Raw genomic sequence first — 21,524 nt, 5'->3', positions numbered from 1 at the left:
TCAACACTGGAAAAAGTATTTTTTTCATGATCCAAACAGAAAGGGTACAATATCTCTGTGTTATTCACTTTACAACGCCAAACCTATAGTTAAATTGAAACATATGGTGTCATGGGAGACGGAGTTAGGTACACAATATGAGCTCGAGGAATCGTTCAGTTTCTTTAAAGCACTAAAAGGAATTTCTTTTTGCACTGACCATTTTGAAAATCACTATACAATTTTATATCGCTGGTACCTGGCTCCGTCTAACCTTCACAATATGATTAACAGGTACTCTGACCGGGGTTGGAAGGAGTGTGGGGGTATGGGAAATATGGCCCATATATGGTGGTATTGTCCCACAATAACTAGATATTGGAAAATGATCCACAACCTAATTGTCAAAGTGGATAGATCTATTGGTATCTTAACCTCAGAACTTGCACTATTCAAAAAATTCCCAGAATCCATCAATAGAACAGATACCTCATGCTTGCCACACTATTGGAAATCTAAAAATGTACCATTACTTAAAGAAGTTTTTTATTTAATCTTGGCTAACAAAGCACACAAATTGTCACATAGGAATAATATGCATTCATTTACTAAAATATGATTGGAATAAATGGGAAGAATACATTTAAAAAGTCTATTGTTTATAAAATGAATTAATTGTTAAACTTTATTATTGTACAATTACTGTTCATATACATTATTGTGTTTGTAATTAAAATGGATCTCCTTACATATCCTACCCCGAATAGAATGTTTGTATAATTTGTTGAAAAATGTCTAAACTTTAATAAAAACTTTTATCTTAAAAGATAAGAAAGGTACATGGGAGATGGCTATAATAGATTGCAATATTTATATTTTGACTTGTGTTAATCACAGATCAGTGTAATGATTTTTAGATGAGCAAGTAAAAAATATTTGCTAATAACGTTTCTTGTGTGGTTGATAACAGGCATCATAGATTGCATTTCTTGCAAATAATTTGAAAGCTAGAACTTGGAGTCATCAAGGGGTGTAAGGCAATTTGTTACTTGAACACAGTATGCAATGAGATCACTGTGCCAGTGATCTCAGCTGGAAAGACTGCTTAAGTCAGCTTTGTTAGACATCCACATGCAAGTCACAAATAAAGAAAAAAATCAATGTAATCAGTGCTAGATAGTATTGCAATTATCCCTTGGGGAATAAAATCACAGCTAGATTTAGTGACAAACATGTAGCATCCCAGAACACTCTTTTTAAAATCGAAACCACAGGAACATTCTATCATTCTATCATTTTTCATAAAATCACTTCTGACCATGCATAGAATTTAAATATCATTTTTTTTTTCTTAATATGTGATAAATATTGTGCTGCAAATAATTTGAAAGATTTCATTTATTGTATTTTTAAGAACTGAACTAAATTGTATGATAAAACTGTAATGGAAGTGAAACATGCATTTACCTGTAGTAGCATAGTTACAATAGTTTAACAAAAACATTATTTTATATATTACAGAGCTAAAGGTATTTTGTCAAACATTTGGTAGCAAAGTCATACATATAAGTAAAGGGTTCGTTCTACTCTCTCCAATGCCACCACTTTTCTGCTATAACAGCCTTCACTCCTTGGGGAGACTTTTCACTTGATCCTGGAACCTTGATGTGACGATTTGATTACATGTAGAGAAAAGACACAGCCACCAATGGAAGAGAATAAATAAATAAATAGATACAATCCTACATTGGGGTTGGTAGGGGTTGCAGGGTATAAGGGCATAACCCGTGGGATTTGAATATGGAAAAAGGAAAGGCTGACAGAGAGGGATTACAGAACAGGTCCTCCCAATCGTCAGTCTCAATACCCCTGAATAGAATAGTCCATAGTATTGGCTAGGAGTTGCCAGTATGGGACATATATGCAAAATATGAAAAATAATAAATATTTATTAGTCCCTTGTAGGGAAAAAACACACAATAAAATATAAAGTGAAGGAAAATAAATCAAATTAAATTAAAAGTGTATATACAGTGTAAAAAAAGTGTATATACAGTTAGCGGAATAGGGATCCTCTATCGAGAGGTAACCTCACAGCAGACCTTGTTATCAAGATATAATTGTATAGATTGCAACACTGTTTCAAACGCTATAAGTAGCTATAAATCTGTATCTAGGGAAAGACAGTGGTGTCACCCTAATAAGGATTGCAAAATAGCAGAGTCGCTAGAGAGGAATAACAACATAGACCCCCCTTGCAAGGTGTGCAGAGCAATAGGGTATAGTACTTAGAGAGATTTATGTGATTTAGACCAGTGTCCTGAAAACTGGCCCCTAAATAATAGAGCTGATTAAACATGCGTCCCTCCTAAGTAGAAAAGCAGACCGTGGACCCCTAACATGGGTAGCCCACTAGCTGTAAATGGAGGGTAGAGCTTAGCATCCCATGTAGTGATGCTGTAGTGATGAAAGCCTGTAAAGAAAAATCATTGGCTCCTAGTATCCTTTCCCCAGAGGTACGTTACTTGGGAACGCACAGGACAGAGACAAAAATCCAGAGTCTAAGTCTAAAGGACAGAATGGTGGATAAACAACCCCACAGGGAACCAAGCAAAACCTTAAGAGGATTGGTATATTAACCAGTTAAGCTAATAGAGGAGCTTCCTGCCTACAGTAAATATGGTAAGGGCTACAGTAGATCGTCTATGTGCTATAATAGCAAATACTGGCTGAGCCTTAAAGTCTATATTTCAGCGGCATACATTCCCCTATAGCTGCTGCACACGTAGTTCAAATAGAAGCTCGGACCCCAGAGGTCCCTAGACTAACTAGTGCAAGCTAAACAGCGATTCCTATCATTATTTTAGAGGTTAGAAAAGTTTCTAAGTACTAGGTGTTAAATAGATAGATCCCTAAAAGAATCTCGGACCAAGTGGTCCCGGTGTTTGCTCAACGCGCGTTTCGGCGCTTAATCTTGCGCCTTTGTCAAGAGCTTACCGGTATGAGTAAGCCCGCCGTATTTTTAAAGGGCATGAGCCCGCCCATCAGACTGCCGACGTCATCATTGTATTCGAGCGGCATTGGTCGGTGGGCGGGGAGTGAAATGTTTGAGTGGCATGTGCAGCCGTCCGGCAGGGGGGTACCAAAAAGGTTAACCCTGTGTTTGCCAGGGTGCTGGATAAATGCCAGAGGAAGTCCCAGTAGGGGCTATAGTGAAAATGTTCATTTTGCAGAAGAAGGTTAGAGCCTATTGCTGCAGGCAAACATATAAATAAGCGTTGTTGAGAGTTTGAGATGCAGAGTCTCTCAATGTTAAATAAAATAAACAATTGAACAGAAAGTAAATAAAAATGAAATGTATTTGAAAATAAATAAAGTACAAGAAAGACATAAATATATATAGAAAACCTATATATATATATGTACATATGTACATGCAAGCAGAGAAGAAATTACTGGATTGTCTGAATAAATACAAGATATTGTGATAGGGGGTAGTAAAGGGTGTAATGCACCACCACATCATGGGTACAGGGCATATTATGGATTTACCAGTGTAAATCATGCGGAGGAGTGACTTAAAATTATTCTGATCACCCTCTTTTTTCCCCCTTTTCTTTTATGATTATGATATATAATAATGATAGGAATCGCTGTTTAGCTAGCACTAGTTAGTCTAGGGACCTCTGGGGTCCGAGCTTCTATTTGAACTACGTGTGCAGCAGCTATAGGGGAATGTATGCCGCTGAAATATAGACTTTAAGGCTCAGCCAGTATTTGCTATTATAGCACATAGACGATCTACTGTAGCCCTTACCATATTTACTGTAGGCAGGAAGCTCCTCTATTAGCTTAACTGGTTAATATACCAATCCTCTTAAGGTTTTGCTTGGTTCCCTGTGGGGTTGTTTATCCACCATTCTGTCCTTTAGACTTAGACTCTGGATTTTTGTCTCTGTCCTGTGCGTTCCCAAGTAACGTACCTCTGGGGAAAGGATACTAGGAGCCAATGATTTTTCTTTACAGGCTTTCATCACTACAGCATCACTACATGGGATGCTAAGCTCTACCCTCCATTTACAGCTAGTGGGCTACCCATGTTAGGGGTCCACGGTCTGCTTTTCTACTTAGGAGGGACGCATGTTTAATCAGCTCTATTATTTAGGGGCCAGTTTTCAGGACACTGGTCTAAATCACATAAATCTCTCTAAGTACTATACCCTATTGCTCTGCACACCTTGCAAGGGGGGTCTATGTTGTTATTCCTCTCTAGCGACTCTGCTATTTTGCAATCCTTATTAGGGTGACACCACTGTCTTTCCCTAGATACAGATTTATAGCTACTTATAGCGTTTGAAACAGTGTTGCAATCTATACAATTATATCTTGATAACAAGGTCTGCTGTGAGGTTACCTCTCGATAGAGGATCCCTATTCCGCTAACTGTATATACACTTTTTTTACACTGTATATACACTTTTAATTTAATTTGATTTATTTTCCTTCACTTTATATTTTATTGTGTGTTTTTTCCCTACAAGGGACTAATAAATATTTATTATTTTTCATATTTTGCATATATGTCCCATACTGGCAACTCCTAGCCAATACTATGGACTATTCTATTCAGGGGTATTGAGACTGACGATTGGGAGGACCTGTTCTGTAATCCCTCTCTGTCAGCCTTTCCTTTTTCCATATTCAAATCCCACGGGTTATGCCCTTATACCCTGCAACCCCTACCAACCCCAATGTAGGATTGTATCTATTTATTTATTTATTCTCTTCCATTGGTGGCTGTGTCTTTTCTCTATCTAACTATTACAGGTTTCAATACCATGGTTGCTTTATATCACTGAGCCTTGTATCTATACTGATCAGAATGACAGGCTTTTTAGCTAATAAGCCAGACAGTTCAGTTTGGTGCAAAGATGCTGAAAATGTGTTCTCAAGTGAACAATTGAACACCACAGATCACGTGTTAGATATTCATTCATCATTTAACACACTCAATAAACTCTATAGAAAACAGATTCGAGCCAGTTGGGAAATCTCTTCCCTTGATAATTACCTAAAAAAAGAGATGATCCCAAGGGGCTTAAGAGTTAACAATATCCCCTCATCCCACTCTGAAAATATAGAGCTAATCAAAGAGTGGGAGACAGCGGCTGGCACATGCTCCAAAACATTTATGCAAATAATATGCAAGCATGAAAAAATTAAACTTGAAGAGACAGACAAAACCCTTGAACAAGAAATTGACAAGGTTCACACATTCCAAACAGATCCCCTATACAGTCAATTGGAGATTAAATTGAAACAGAATTTGGACAAATTTCAGCAAACAATTAAACTCAGGAAACACCAAAAATTCATCAGGGATCTGAGGGATTACGAAACAGGTCACATCTATGGGTCATTCTCACGTAGAACAAGAATGAACTCAGATAATACAATGACCTCTGAATATGACTCCTCAGATACCGACAATGAGCCCAGACAGCAGCTCCCTGCATCTATTCCCAGCACATCTAATTCATCTAATAATAGAGGCATCCTTAAAAAAGGGGTTAATTTTTTAGAGTTGGATCAGAGGGAGGAGCCCCCTCGCCAAACATACCAAACTCGCAACAGGGGCAGGGGAGGGAGATACACAAGGAGAAGACGGTACTAAGTAACACCAGTCAAGTGATTAACCTCTCTGACCATGCATTAACCCCTCATGAGATGGATGTCCTTAAAAAGGGCCTCTCTTTTGTACCCACCCCAGCATACAACAAATTTACATGGGTAAAAGACATACACTTGTTCGTTAGAAAGTTGGCTCTATGTAAATACCACCAATTACAGATAGAAAGAAAAACCAAAGACCTGGGCATATCTGCTGATGATTATAATGGTCTGATGGCTCTTGTAGCCTTATTAGATGAAAATGATCCTACCATCACTAAGAGCCTTACAAATCTGAAACCTAAAAGCCGTTTCACACCACACATAGGCAGCTACAGGAATATTGAGGTTTTCTTGGAAGCAGTCAAATTCGAAATTGAAAACATTAAAAACAGTGATCTTCACTTTCAGCCTAACATGAATTTGACTAAACTTGAGGGGAAAGCTTTACAAACACTTAGAGAAGACAGGGAGACAATAATAAAACCAGCAGACAAGGGCGGCAATATTGTAATGATGAACTCAACCAATTACATCAAAATGGCCCTCAAAATTCTGGACGATAGGGAAACCTATAGAATACTCCCAACGGACCCTACAAACTCTTTTCTGGAAGAGTACAAACGGATTTTGGATGGGGGACGCAGTAGAGGTCTGCTATCCAGGGAAGAATATGAATTCATTCTCAACAAAAACCCTAGGATAGCGACATTCTACTGCCTGCCTAAAATCCATAAAAATAAACTTGATCCACCAGGACGCCCAATTGTCTCAGGCAATGACTGTCTCACACAAAACGGGAGCATTTATTTGGACCAAATTCTATGCCCGTTTGTTGAATCACTGCCATCCTTCATTCAGGACACCAAACAGACGCTGGCCCTCCTCTCCAATCTCACGCTACCAGAACCTGTAAATCTATGTAGCTTGGATGTAGAGGCTCTCTATTCCTCTATACCCCATGAGGGAGGTTTACAACATGTCCAGTACTACTTGGAAAAAAGAGGGATCAACCTCTCTGCTCATTCTGAGTTTACACTGGAACTACTTAGATTCGTCTTGACTCACAACTACTTCCTATTTAATGACAAATTCTACCACCAGGTGCAGGGCACTGCGATGGGGACAGCTTGTGCCCCATCATATGCCAACCTGCACCTAGGGTGGTGGGAGGAAGTAGTTGTCAAATCACCCAGATTTCTACCTTTTGCCCCCCTGATACACCTTTGGGCTAGATATATAGACGATATCTTAATTGTTTGGAAAGGCACGAGCGATGACTTTAATCGGTTTGTAGCCCTCTTAAATGAAAATGTCCACAATCTAAGATTCACTTCTGAGTTTGGAGGGAAAACCCTCAATTTCCTGGATTTGACTGTCTCGATTGAAAATCAATCTCTCCAAACTACTCTTTTTAAAAAACCGACTGCCTCAAACAGTCTTCTTTATTGGGACAGCTTTCACCCAAAACCCCTCAAACAAGGTATCCCTATAGGACAGTACCTGAGGGCACGCAGAAATTGCAGTACCTTGCAGGACTTTAAGACTCAGGCTGATGTCCTGAGATTACACTTCAAGGAAAAAGGCTACCCCAATCGGTGTTTAAAGAGAGCCTATAGACGAGCTTTGGAGTCTGAGAGAGGGACTCTCTTGAGCGCTAGCCCACCTACACCACCCACTATCTCCAGCCCTCGCTTGATTGCAACCTACGATGCTGGTTGGGACAAAGTGAAATCCGGAATACAAAAATTCTGGCCACTTCTAACTGGGGATGTGCATCTCAAAAAGATCTTGGGTCCAAAAGTAGACATCACGGCACGTAGGGGCAAAAATTTAAGAGATCTCCTGGTCCCCAGCCACTTTCAACCAGTACGCTCGGGGACAAAAACATGGCTCCATAGACCCATCACTGGCACTTTCCAATGCGGGCGATGTGTCGCCTGCAAATATATTAAACGTGATTCCAAGAAAGTGACTGACAGTGACAATAAACAGACCTTTAACGTTGCATCTTTCTTTAATTGCAACACTTCAGGCCTAGTTTACCTACTCACTTGCGAATGCAATTGTAAATATGTAGGTAAAACTTTTCGCCCATTTAAAGAAAGGATAAAGGGACACGTTAGATCACCCAAACTAACTATTGAAACGCCAATTGCTCGTCACCTAAGGGAACAACATTCAGGCAAATCACATGGTCTACGTTTCTGTGGCCTTGAATTGGTGAAACGTGATAAGAGGAAGGGTGACTACGATAGATTCCTTAGACAGCGTGAAAGCTTCTGGATATACAGGCTCAAGACCTTACAACCTAGGGGTCTAAATGAAGGCTTCTCCTTCGCACCATTTATATAAATATATCACGACAGCGTATGAGGGTCCCTCACAATAGAGTGGCTAATAATATCATAATCATAAAAGAAAAGGGGGAAAAAAGAGGGTGATCAGAATAATTTTAAGTCACTCCTCCGCATGATTTACACTGGTAAATCCATAATATGCCCTGTACCCATGATGTGGTGGTGCATTACACCCTTTACTACCCCCTATCACAATATCTTGTATTTATTCAGACAATCCAGTAATTTCTTCTCTGCTTGCATGTACATATGTACATATATATATATAGGTTTTCTATATATATTTATGTCTTTCTTGTACTTTATTTATTTTCAAATACATTTCATTTTTATTTACTTTCTGTTCAATTGTTTATTTTATTTAACATTGAGAGACTCTGCATCTCAAACTCTCAACAACGCTTATTTATATGTTTGCCTGCAGCAATAGGCTCTAACCTTCTTCTGCAAAATGAACATTTTCACTATAGCCCCTACTGGGACTTCCTCTGGCATTTATCCAGCACCCTGGCAAACACAGGGTTAACCTTTTTGGTACCCCCCTGCCGGACGGCTGCACATGCCACTCAAACATTTCACTCCCCGCCCACCGACCAATGCCGCTCGAATACAATGATGACGTCGGCAGTCTGATGGGCGGGCTCATGCCCTTTAAAAATACGGCGGGCTTACTCATACCGGTAAGCTCTTGACAAAGGCGCAAGATTAAGCGCCGAAACGCGCGTTGAGCAAACACCGGGACCACTTGGTCCGAGATTCTTTTAGGGATCTATCTATTTAACACCTAGTACTTAGAAACTTTTCTAACCTCTAAAATAATGATAGGAATCGCTGTTTAGCTAGCACTAGTTAGTCTAGGGACCTCTGGGGTCCGAGCTTCTATTTGAACTACGTGTGCAGCAGCTATAGGGGAATGTATGCCGCTGAAATATAGACTTTAAGGCTCAGCCAGTATTTGCTATTATAGCACATAGACGATCTACTGTAGCCCTTACCATATTTACTGTAGGCAGGAAGCTCCTCTATTAGCTTAACTGGTTAATATACCAATCCTCTTAAGGTTTTGCTTGGTTCCCTGTGGGGTTGTTTATCCACCATTCTGTCCTTTAGACTTAGACTCTGGATTTTTGTCTCTGTCCTGTGCGTTCCCAAGTAACGTACCTCTGGGGAAAGGATACTAGGAGCCAATGATTTTTCTTTACAGGCTTTCATCACTACAGCATCACTACATGGGATGCTAAGCTCTACCCTCCATTTAGAGCTAGTGGGCTACCCATGTTAGGGGTCCACGGTCTGCTTTTCTACTTAGGAGGGACGCATGTTTAATCAGCTCTATTATTTAGGGGCCAGTTTTCAGGACACTGGTCTAAATCACATAAATCTCTCTAAGTACTATACCCTATTGCTCTGCACACCTTGCAAGGGGGGTCTATGTTGTTATTCCTCTCTAGCGACTCTGCTATTTTGCAATCCTTATTAGGGTGACACCACTGTCTTTCCCTAGATACAGATTTATAGCTACTTATAGCGTTTGAAACAGTGTTGCAATCTATACAATTATATCTTGATAACAAGGTTTGCTGTGAGGTTACCTCTCGATAGAGGATCCCTATTCCGCTAACTGTATATACACTTTTTTGCACTGTATATACACTTTTAATTTAATTTGATTTATTTTCCTTCACTTTATATTTTATTGTGTGTTTTTTCCCTACAAGGGACTAATAAATATTTATTATTTTTCATATTTTGCATATATGTCCCATACTGGCAACTCCTAGCCAATACTATGGACTATTCTATTCAGGGGTATTGAGACTGACGATTGGGAGGACCTGTTCTGTAATCCCTCTCTGTCAGCCTTTCCTTTTTCCTTGATTACATGTAGCCCCTAGTGCATTTGTGCGGTCAGGGACTGATGTTGGGCAATTAGTCCTGGTCCACAGTCAGAGTTCAAATTCATCCCAAAGGTATTCAATGGGGTTGAGGTCAGGTTTCTGTGTGAGCCAGTCAAGTTCTTTAACTTCAATCTTGTCAACCGCAACACACTTATAATATTGCCTTAAATGAATTAGCAAAGTAATATAAAAACAAACAATATAGACTTCATATTCCTAATGTTGTTCTAAATGACAAGACACTAACAGGATGAATGAATGAATGAATACAGCAAATATATACATATAAGTAGGAAAAGAAAGCAAAGAACGTGCTACTTTCCTCAGTGGGTCATAAAAGATAAATTGTAGGATACCTCTCAAGGTGCTTTCTAGTGCATGAAAAACAGGAGGCATAAAGAACTATAAAGTAGTGATCAGCCCACTTTACGTTGTTCTTAAGTGAATATATTTGGAGTACATATATTTGGTTCACTGGGTTACTCTTTGTCCTTTGCTCTCCTCAATCCCAAATTAACCATCTAGTGGCCCAAATCATAAAAATTTACATTTGTTTCACTTAGAAAACTGGGGATCTTACACATAGCATGGCTCTAATGAATAAGAGCATTGAACAGGACGTTAAAAAAAAACTTGTCTTGTCTTTCATTTTTAGCATCTAAGACTGGATTTCTATGATCATATCTTAAATTATAATTATTTTTTTCCCTTCTTTAATCTTTCTACACTTTAGGGAAATGATATAATGTGTAAATAATACGATGTATGCCTCTTATAGCATATATTAGCTCCCTTGCAAGTTCTGAATGTCACTAGGTGCCAAAATTAAATTGTAATGATATGCCACCTTCAGTCAGTCATTCAGTGATCCATTGAGAGGAACAGGAGCTTATGGAATTATCAGGGCAAATATCATGATCCTTCACACAAGACGCACATACTGTACTCATTTGGAGATAATTAGTTCATGTTCCTCTATTACTTGTTATATCCACAGTAAAAGATTCCTAGTAATGTATATTTAATGAACAATATCTTTGTTTGCTAATTAGATTGCCCTAAATAAAAACATTGTCTATATGGTTAGCTCATTTATCTAGATAAAGTCTAAGAAACAAGAGTGCTGTCCCATGATCACACAGCTAGCCATATCTTCTAAAGCACATCTTTCGGACCATTTGCTCTTTTGAAATGTAGGAAACTGGCTAATATGTATTTTAGTTGCGTATTAAACGTGTACATTTAGGCATGTATTTTAATCTAGACAAACAATACTTTGAAAGTGTACTATTTTATGGACTCTAATGCTGACAATTGTCAGCACAATAACCGAAAAACTATTTAAGAGTAATCAAAAATAACCAAAAAATAATCAAGAGAAAGTTAATGCTGCTCAATTTGAATGTGTATTTGGTAGCATAGTCCCAATGACATTGGATTTAGACACATAGTGAACTAAAATATTTTGTGACAGCATCACTCTGCCATGCACTGTGTTTGCAAGCACAGATCCAGAAAACATTAAGAGCCAGTTGCCCAAGTCTTTGTTTTATTGAGTGTGGGAATTACTGAATTGAGTAGCTCGACTCCCAAAGGTCATTAGAAATTTTCCAAATCATATATTTCAAGGGAGCAACCTCTTTTTTTTTTTTTCGCTTAGAGCTAACCCTGCCTTCATCACTTATGTAACAAAAGAAATTAATAAATAAAGCTGAACAAATCATAAGAAGTAAGTAAGCATCTGAGACATAACAGTACATTTCTCTCTGAATTAATGAATGTGGCAATGGCCTGCGGTGAGACAGTTCCAGATCTGCTTTGAAGTCAGAATAGAGATTTCGGGCTGGTGATTTTATTGATGATAATAACATTCAGCTCATTGCAGAAGCAATTACTTTTTTAGTGTGTAACTGGAAATGCTATTGTGTCTCGCACTTGCACACTTATCACTTCAGCCATCGAGAATCTCATCTGGAAGTAAGGTGCATTTCACAGTAATCCTGAAATTAGACAGCATTGCTTAGGAAGGGTAGATCAGTTGGGGAGACTGGGGCATTGTTTCAAAATGTTGCTGAATAAGGTTGACATTTGGGGATGTTTTCTTTTTACCATAATTCAATGTTATCCATTAATTACAGAATAAACAAATTCATAACAATTTTAGTACTTTCAGCATTCAATGCTACTAAAAAAAACTTGTAACAATTACTGATAAACACATCAGCCGCTAATTCCTCTGTTTTAGGGGCCAAAAGCCCAAACAACTCTACATGCTATAGTTATGATTAATATGGGACACTGAAGGTACACCCTCTCCTTCCCATTAGTTTAAAATTGCTGTCTCCTTGCTGTCTAGAACAAGTTTATTATAGTCATGCATGATAAAGCACACACAAAGAAACATGCATTCATGTTCCCTCAGTTGGAACCAAGTTGAATTTGAATGGTTTCGCCTTTTGATGGCTGGAGGAGAATGTGTAGTTCCCCCCCCCCCCCCCCCAAAAAAAAAAAAAAAAAAAAACAACACAGAAAAACATAAAAAACCTGCCTGGGACCTCATCATGATTATACATATCAGTTACATGCACTCTGCAGTTGTTTATTTCACAGCTACAAACAATAAGCAATTTCAATATCGATGATGGGTTCTCGTGTGCTGGGTCTGCTTTAACACCAAATATACTAGTTTTTCATTGCTTTTGTATGTTGAATGTTGGTATATATTTGTGGTCGGGGACCACAGTCGAGGAATTAATGTAATAGTTGTAGGAAATAGTTCTGGTATACTTACCATAATGTTTAAGAGCCAGTTGTGCCAAAGCTGAGGTTTAATGCAAGAAAACACGAGTATAATGAGCAAACTAAAAAGGGTGAATTCTTCATGTGGGGTACCCCAGAAAGGGGAGGCCAATCCCTGGAGAGATGAAATGGAAGAAAAGATAAATATCTAGGCACACGTGAGGTTTCTTCTAAAAGGCAGTCTTTTATTAGGAACAAAAAAGTGGAGACAACGTTTTGGCTCCTCTCTGAGCCTTTATCAGGTCAGAGAGAAGCTGAAACGTCTCCATTTTTTTGTTCCTAATAAAAGACTACCTTTTAGAAGAAACCTCAGGCCAGAATAAAGAAGGTCCACAGGAACTTAACAGTTAATATGACACAGAAGTGGGTGAGGACACATAACCATCATAATGCTGTGAGGCCAATTAACAAACCCCTCCCATAATTCCAGGCACCCGCCTTGAATATATAATATATATGCTTATATGCCAAAAAGGCAAGGGTACCTGCCGAATGAAGTCTGAAACACAATTCCTGTCTGTATTCGTTTGCATGTTTTGCTGGGAATTCTGGGATCATTGTGGAACATGATTTGTTGAATTTCTGTGTGAAAAGATATTGGGAACTTCTCAATGGTGATAAACAACACTAACCCATATCTGTATGTTATGTGCATCTGAATATATATTTAATTTGGTTTAATCTTGGTCTGCTTATTACTCTGCTAATGTCCATTGTTTTAAGTAATCTGTTGCCATAAAATAGAGAGGTATGTGTATGTTCATTGCATTTGGTGAAAAAGACCAATGAATGTTGGAGCTGATTGTTAGAAAAAAATATGGAGCCAGATTTTGGTGTCATATTATGATTTTAAAAAAAAGTGGAGATTCCTACACATAAATTATAAGTAGGAGTCTTCGAAATGGGTTACTTAAAGTAATCTCAACAGGGGGTAACCCTAATTTAGACATTGCAAGAGAGTTTGAGAAAGACATAACTAAGTGGGAAATTTCCACTAAAATTAACCTTTAAATACTATCTATTCAAAGGTTAAAGGGACACTATAGCCACCCAGACCACTTCAGCTCAATGAAGTGGTCTGGGTGCAATGTCCCTCAGGTTTTAACCCTTCAGATGCAAACATAGCAGTTTCAGAGAAACTGCTATGTTTACATTTGGGGTTAAGCCAGCCTCTAGTGGCTGTCTTCCGAACAGCCACTAGAGGCGCATCTGCGACGCTGGAGGCATATTATGCCTCCATCACGCAGAGCGTCCATAGGAAAGCATTGAGTGTCCTATGGACACTTTGAATGCATGCGCGGCACTTGCCGCGCATGCGCATTTGGCTCCTGTGACTTCGGCTGGGGGAGCTGACGTCGGAGTGGGAGGAGAGGTCACCAGCGCCTAGGGAGCCCGGCTCTGGATTAAGGTAAGCTGCTGAAGGGGTTTTAACCCCTTGAGGCGCCACGGGACGGGGACCCTGAGGGTGGGGGCACCCCCAGGGCACTATAGTGTCAGGAAAACCGCTTTGTTTTCCGGACACTAAAGTGATCCTTTAATTCTACCTCATATTGTATATTTTTGTTGAACATATGCAAATAATAAATAGAGATCACCCCAGGTTTTATTGAATTGTTTTGTATTCAAGCATTGATTTCATACCAAATGCTACCTTCTAGCAATCTCTATACCTAGTTAATTGTCCCTTTTCGTAATTTAATGTGAGTTCTAAGTGGTATTTTCTAGCTTCACTGATTGGTCACATTTTTGTAACATCTGATCAATTATACTAGATGGCTACCACTCAGATACAGTGTATCTGTCCCATTTTCTTATTGGAGGGTTTAGTTAAAAGAGGAGATTTATTCATATTCTCTCCTTCCTCCGTTTGATCCTAGTTTACTACCAATATAGGAATACTTTTAGTATATATAATAGATCTACACTCTATATATCTGTCTAAATCATATCTCATAATTCAATAGATATCGTCTACTAACCACAGTAGCTTTTTCACGCAATCACATTTGTAGAGCACACTATTTTTGGTGGGTTGTTTATAAAGGTTTTATTTCAATTAATAACGTTTGCATTTTATCTTGATATAGTGGCCTCAATTAATGGTAATATCTTGGGAATTTCCCACTTTGTTGGGTCTTTCTCTAACTCTCTTTCTTAAATGTTATGACTTTGCTTCTAAGTCTTTTTAGAAATAAAAAATACTTTATTTGATCATTGAGCACCATTTTTCTATCTCAGTTACATTCCTATAACGGCTGATCAGCTGTTTCTACACAGTAGTTGTATGAGGATTCTCAATAATATCAGCATTATACATGTATTTTTATTAAGTAGAGGTAGTGCTATCTGTCACACAACCTATATTGTGCTATTATATCACAGATTATGGAGGACCTTACCTAATCTTTTGAGAAAGATTAGAAAACTAGTTGAAACATTGTCAGTAAGAAAAATGTAACCGTTTTTTTGTGGCAGAAATCATTAAAAAAAAAAACCACTTGTTTAATGAAGGTGTGCTAGACCATTACTTTATATTATTTCTTCTTTTTACTACTTGGCATGGACAGTCTTTGGGGTGTGCGAGCTATACAGCCACTCAAGGCGCCATAGCAAATGGCACCATGGCAGCCAATAGCAGCTTGCAAATTCCCTCAGCTACATGTAATCAAAGGGAGGGTGGGGAGATGAAATGTACAGTAGTTATTATTTGCCAGAAGCACAGACAGTTCTTTTTTTTCTGTGTCAGACAGACAGGCAGCCCAGCCAATTTCAAAGGAGACAGGCATATTAGACTTTACAGTTATAATCACCCCATCTGCCTAATCTTTATCTGTTAAGTAATTTGCATGTATTACCCATTGTACCTGGGAAAGTGTAAATTAAAATATAAATTAATATATAAAGAATTAAATTATTCAGCACAGCCGGTGGATACATTTTTTTTTTTTTTTTATTCTTTATTTTTGTAGTGCGTATGTTAGTTACAGACATACACATGGTACCCCAACGGCATTCCATATGCAGGTTTCAATACATTAGTTACAGTAGGGGGTAGATAAACAATGCACTTTTTTTTTTTGTGTACATATATTAATGAACGCATTACTGGAATCAAGATTATATAAACATGCATGAAGTACATATCTAAGCTATGCTTCCGACCTAAATTTGCAAAAGATGAACGATCTAGACATGTATATAAACTAGTTAAGTTGAGTATTTAAATAATTAAAGCAGGTTTAGCGAATCTGACACAAGTTAAGCCACATTAGCTGAGTCGCAGCAGGATAGGAAAGCTAGGCATAAGTAGTAGGCCAAGTTAAAGGCTGTGTGTCTGTTTAAGCTATACATTGCAACGATGTGGGCTATATTTATTAAGATTAACATAAATTTGATCAAGATTGGTGAAACCTGCTGGGTCAGCTAATGAAACTTATAAAGCTTGTAGTATTCATTCTGGTTCTGGGTATGTCGCTTCCATGGAGGTTTCACCCTGGGTGGTCGAGGCTGCTTGTGGTTTCACTGAGGGTGGGGACTGGCATCATGGTGGTCTTGGGACCGCACAGAGGGGAGCAGTCTTGTGTTCAGCCGATGCCTGTTCTGCTTTGTTGGTGAGGCAGTGGGTCGGTGTCCGTCAGGTCAGGAATCTGGGCGCAGTCCATCTTCGCTTTACACTGGGTTCCGTGCAGGGAACCTGTAAGCTGCAGCCGTGGTGAGTCAAGCCTGCTATGTTTGCTTGTCAGGAGGCTGGTAATATGGTGCTGGATGATGTCTGGGGAAACTTACCGCTTTTTTTCTCGCTGTCTATGATGGAGATGGTCGCCATGTGGATTTCCTTCCCCTCGGTTTAGCAGCTGTCGTCCACTTGATTGGGCCGCTTTCACAGCCCTCCGTTGGTGTGGATTGCTGCAGGGACAGGCAAGAGTTGTTCTGACCTCCTGCGTTGCGTGGCCAGAGGGCTGCAGGTCCGGGACACCCGCAATGGTTACTGTGGATGCGGTGAGAGAGCAGGTTTTCCCTTTTCCCCCTGTGCACATGACTCCTGCCATTTTGGATGCCGCGCTCGGGCCGCCGGGCCTCAGTTGCGTTGCCGCAGTTGGGTGAGGACCGGGATCACCCCCACTGGTCCATGGGGGGGGGGGTCAGGACTGGGTCCGCTCGGGGTTGGGCCTCTGGCTGGGTTCCGTTAGGTAGGATAGTGGGGCGGTGGCCGTCCACCCCACTCACCACCGGAGAAGGCCCTATCTGGGACATCGCTGACTTCTCCTCCAGGGGACTGGAACTCGACGAGCCAGCCTCTCCCTGGATCCAGTATTCCCCTTGCTCTGAGGCCCGTCGCTGTTGGTCTTTATTTATGTTGTATGTCGTGTTTTAATCGCTTAATCTTAGATATCATGCATGAGCTGAGCTTGCTTTCGACCATCCAGCTCGGCGGTCCAGCCCCGCCCCCATCCGGTGGATACATTTTAGTTAGTATAATGTGAGGTTTAATAAGATGTGAGGTGTTGGAGAAGGAGTCTGCCATAAGGTCTATGTTCCAAATAATTAACTCTACCAAATACTGACCTGATCACTAACCCACACTACCTATTCTAGCGGTGTGTTCATCACTCTTTTTCTGTCTGCAGGATTCCTGTCTCTTTTCATCATATATACCTACCTGACTATTTTTTCAGCACAGACTTTATTTAAAACAGGGTTTCCTTTCCCTTTCCATTGTGTTTAATTCAATGTGGAGTTTTACACAGCACTAAATATGAGAGTATTATATTATGCTAAATTATATCATAGTATTTCTATAATGTATGAAGTGCTCAAAACAAAACCTTACGACACTATGATCATTGCAAGAGTGAATAAATAAAAACAAGCCTTGGCGCGTAGTACCTTCATATTGTATTCTTCAAAATGGCTTATCCGTGTAATATCCTCTGATAATTATATAGAATACAGAGTAGCTCAATGTGCTAGAAACCAATGTTATAGTGCAGGCTTCCCCAAACTCTGGCCCTCCAGATGTTGTTGAACTACAACTCCCATGATTCTCAGCCTATCTATTTCATTCATAGAATCATGGGAGTTGTAGTTCAGCAACATCTTGAGTTTGAGGAATCATGTTATAGTAGAATCCCCAGGCTAATTAATGTGACCAACGTATATGATAATACCATGTAACTTGATAAATTGATGTTTAATCGGACACCCATGTTTTTATTCTGTGCAAAATTTTCAGAACATCATAGATACAAATACATTTCTTAAAATATATTTCATAATAAAATGGCACTTTGGCCAGTGTTTGTGACCAAATGGCTACTAAAAAAGACTGGACATACCCCATTTGCAATACCTTGGGTCGTCTACTATTGCAAATGGTATGCCACTATGGGTGTAAATTTATTTCCTGGGCTACTATACAGTCTCAAAGGCAACATAACCAATCTGGCGAATTTCAATTTCAAATGTAACACGCTATATTTGACCCTGTAACTTCCCAAAACACCATAAAACCTGTACATAGGGGGTACTGTTTTACACGTGAGATTTTGCTGAATACAAATATGTGTATTTTATTGCAGTAAAAGCAAACAGTATTATGACATTGACAGTTAAAATGTCATGTAGAACTAGAAAAAAGAGGGCGGGGTAGCAGGGCTCCAGGTACATGTTCAGCACTACGATCGCGCCAGTCAGGGAGAGCGGCCGCCTCTCCCCTCCTCAGTGCTTACCAGACCTCACTGGAGCTCGGCGTCTGGAGTGCTTGAGAGGGCTGTTGAAGGTATACCCAGGTCGGGTCTTCAGTTTGTGTAGCTGGAGGTTAGTCGCTTGTTGCCCGGTCTCGGGTATGTCAGCCAAAACAGTAGATTTGATTACTGCGTCCCTGGGAGCTCACCAGAAACACAACCAGTCACCATGATTATCAGGCCCCGCCCCCCATAATTATCACTTTTATCAGACATCTGTGAGTGCTACTGAATATTTTATGTTTTTTCTTGTATTTGTCCTTAAAACATCACTAAAACAGCAATGAAAAATGCAGACACAGTGACAGAGTTGTTTGTAAATGTGTGGATTGCAAGACATTCAAAGTGAACTACAAATTAAGAAACATTCTCCATGTCAACTATGTTGTCAATCCTGTGGATTATTTTGACCTAAAAGTTGAAACTCACTTTAAATTCAAACTGTATTCCTGGCTTCTAAATCAAGTGAATAGCCAGGTTGACACCAGAATTCTTCTTCTTGTGTGGACTGTTCTTCACCTTTGTTCCTAATCCATAAATTGCGTTTTTACTCTTTTTTTTTAACTCTATCCAGGTTCTTTGATCCTTCTTAAATTTATGTCTGAGTCTCCCTTTTTCTGAACCTGAGTCTTGTTGGCTTTCACCCTGATAATCTGCGGTTTCTCTACTAAGGCCTATTTTTTTATTTTTCACCTACTCTCGTGAGCTAAAAAAAATAAATGTTTGAATTAGGTTACAATCGCCACTTCTAATACTCAGAGTTTACCTTCATCTCTTTTGTCAATCATTTTTACATTATTTTTATTTGGATCTTTAACAATATTCTCTTAGGCTCAATAAAAAAAGATGTTATGCATGTGGGGTATCTTGGGACAGTTGACATTTATTCAGTCTATCAAATAGATCTTTTTTTTTTTTACATAATATAGCAATACGATTTATACTAAGAAAATTAAGAAACATTTTCACTTTAGAAAGCAGTGTACCACGCTGTACACAGTTGTGTTATCAACCTTCTTAAATTTATAGCATTGGTAGGAAACCACCGCAAAGGTAAATATTACTATATAGCTTTTCTATTAAAAAAAATATATATATATATATATATATATATATATGTATAATGTGTCTAGTGTGTATTTTTACATTTTTTTTTTAGCAGCTGATGTTTTAATGATTGCAAACAGGATCATTTTATAGAACATTTACTTTCCACTATATTCATTTAGCCCTGAATGTGTGCCAAAAACAAAATAAAAATATGTTTAAAAAGAGTCACCAATCATCACACAGAATATTATTGATACAATTTGTACAGCGTAATGGTCCCCCGTCATTATGACTGTGATGTTTGAGTGCATTTGGTGACCCCATTTTAACATGAGTTGTTTTAGTGTTTGCTATATAATTTTTATTTACCCTTGCTAAAAATGATAGCTGTGCACTAGAAGAGATGGTGGTATAAATACCTATAGAGCTGTTGAACTTGGTGTTATATATCCCTCTTCCAATGTGGTGAGGCCAGTGGACTGTTTCTGTTTCCCCTGTATCACAACCATTGTGGTGTCACTAATTGGGATTTGTTATGGGCAGAATGTATAAGCGGTAACATGGAGGGGACTATGAATAATACAGGTACCCTAAGATGGCATATTCACGTTTTTGGTGGTTGAATGGCTGTATTAAAATCATGGCTAAATGTATAGTTTATATTCTGGGGGTTACAGTGCAGGGGGGTGGGATAAATATGTCTCACGGCTGCAGGGTATAAATAACAAAATAGTCATAGGTGATATTATTTACCAATGTGGCCCATATCCAAATATAGTACACTACGTGCAGCACTATATTAAATAAATCTAGGATAGTGATTCGGATGACAGCACAAACTCAATTTGTCAGAGAATGTATTTCTAAAACAATTCACACTAAAACCTCCTTTAACTTGGAAGTCCTGGTGTTAATAGTGACCTAAATAATAGGTGGCATGTCGCTATCACACTTCATAAAATCAGAGACATTGTAATGCTGAGTTTAACTAATGAATTTGTAAAATTATCTAAGCAACTATCTATAAATACATGTTTATTTAATATGCGAATAAGAGGTACCTGTTATGTAAGATTTTGTTGGTATGAAAAAATAAATAAAAAATAAACCCAAGTCCACATATGGATCAAGTGGGATTTGAACAAATATATATGTATCTAGCAAATTGTTTAAAATAATGGATGGGATAAAAAAGACTCCCGATAGAATTGTTTTATTTATTTTCTGTCTAAAAAGGGGATATATATGAGACAGCTTTTAAGAAGTAGGATGGTAATATGGATATATTAACCATTTCACTGATGGGGAAAACAGAGACAGACTGATCCAATACATCCAATTGTAATCCATCACAGCCTCTACTAACAGCAGAGAGGTGAAGCAGACACACTAATGAGCTGTTTGACTGCCTCCTAGATCCCATTTAAGTTCCAGCAGAGTTGCTTTACAGTGCCTGCCGAGGAGCTGTTAACAAGCTGGTGTCCCTTGTGGCGATAGAAGGTTGCAAGCATTTCTACAGAGAGTTCCGAATCATGCTGATATGCCTTGCTTGATAGTGACAAATTGACAGAGCATCTCCCACCTCTTCTAAAGAACTGAGCATACAATTTTCTGAATGTCTAGAGCAATCATGGGTATTCTCTTAAAATGATGATGTGTGTGAGAAAGGACTTAAAAATGTATTTTCCACTTCTCAGGCTATTTTGCACGTGACCACTTTGTTTCAATTTAATGCACATTCTAGAAGCTAGATATATATTCTTCTTGATGCTGTATACCTGTCTAAATAGTGCAGAGCGACTTATTGTTAAATTCTTTCCATTAATAGATGTTAAAAATAATTTTGTTTTGGACAATTCCAGGTCTTTTTTTTTGCACAAATAACAATACAAATAACAATCATTATGTCCAATTAGCACAATGAAATACTAATGAAAACTGAGGAAAGGGGTCCTTAATCTTGTTTCTTTTATATGGTTTTTATTATAACTGCTATTCTTTCCGTTGTTTCTTCATCTATTTAA

General features: G+C 38.7%; 1 protein-coding gene across 2 annotated transcripts in view; it reads left to right on the top strand.

Annotated features, from left to right (window-relative positions):
- SH3RF3 (SH3 domain containing ring finger 3) overlaps positions 1 to 21,524 on the top strand; it is a 495,467-nt gene that overhangs the window by 376,922 nt on the left and 97,021 nt on the right. The window lies entirely within an intron of this gene.

This window comes from Pelobates fuscus, chromosome 1, assembly GCF_036172605.1.
Source record: "Pelobates fuscus isolate aPelFus1 chromosome 1, aPelFus1.pri, whole genome shotgun sequence".
Classification (NCBI taxonomy): Eukaryota; Metazoa; Chordata; class Amphibia; order Anura; family Pelobatidae; genus Pelobates; species Pelobates fuscus.
Note: the sequence above shows the minus strand (reverse complement) of the source record. Positions and strands in the feature narration are given on the sequence as shown.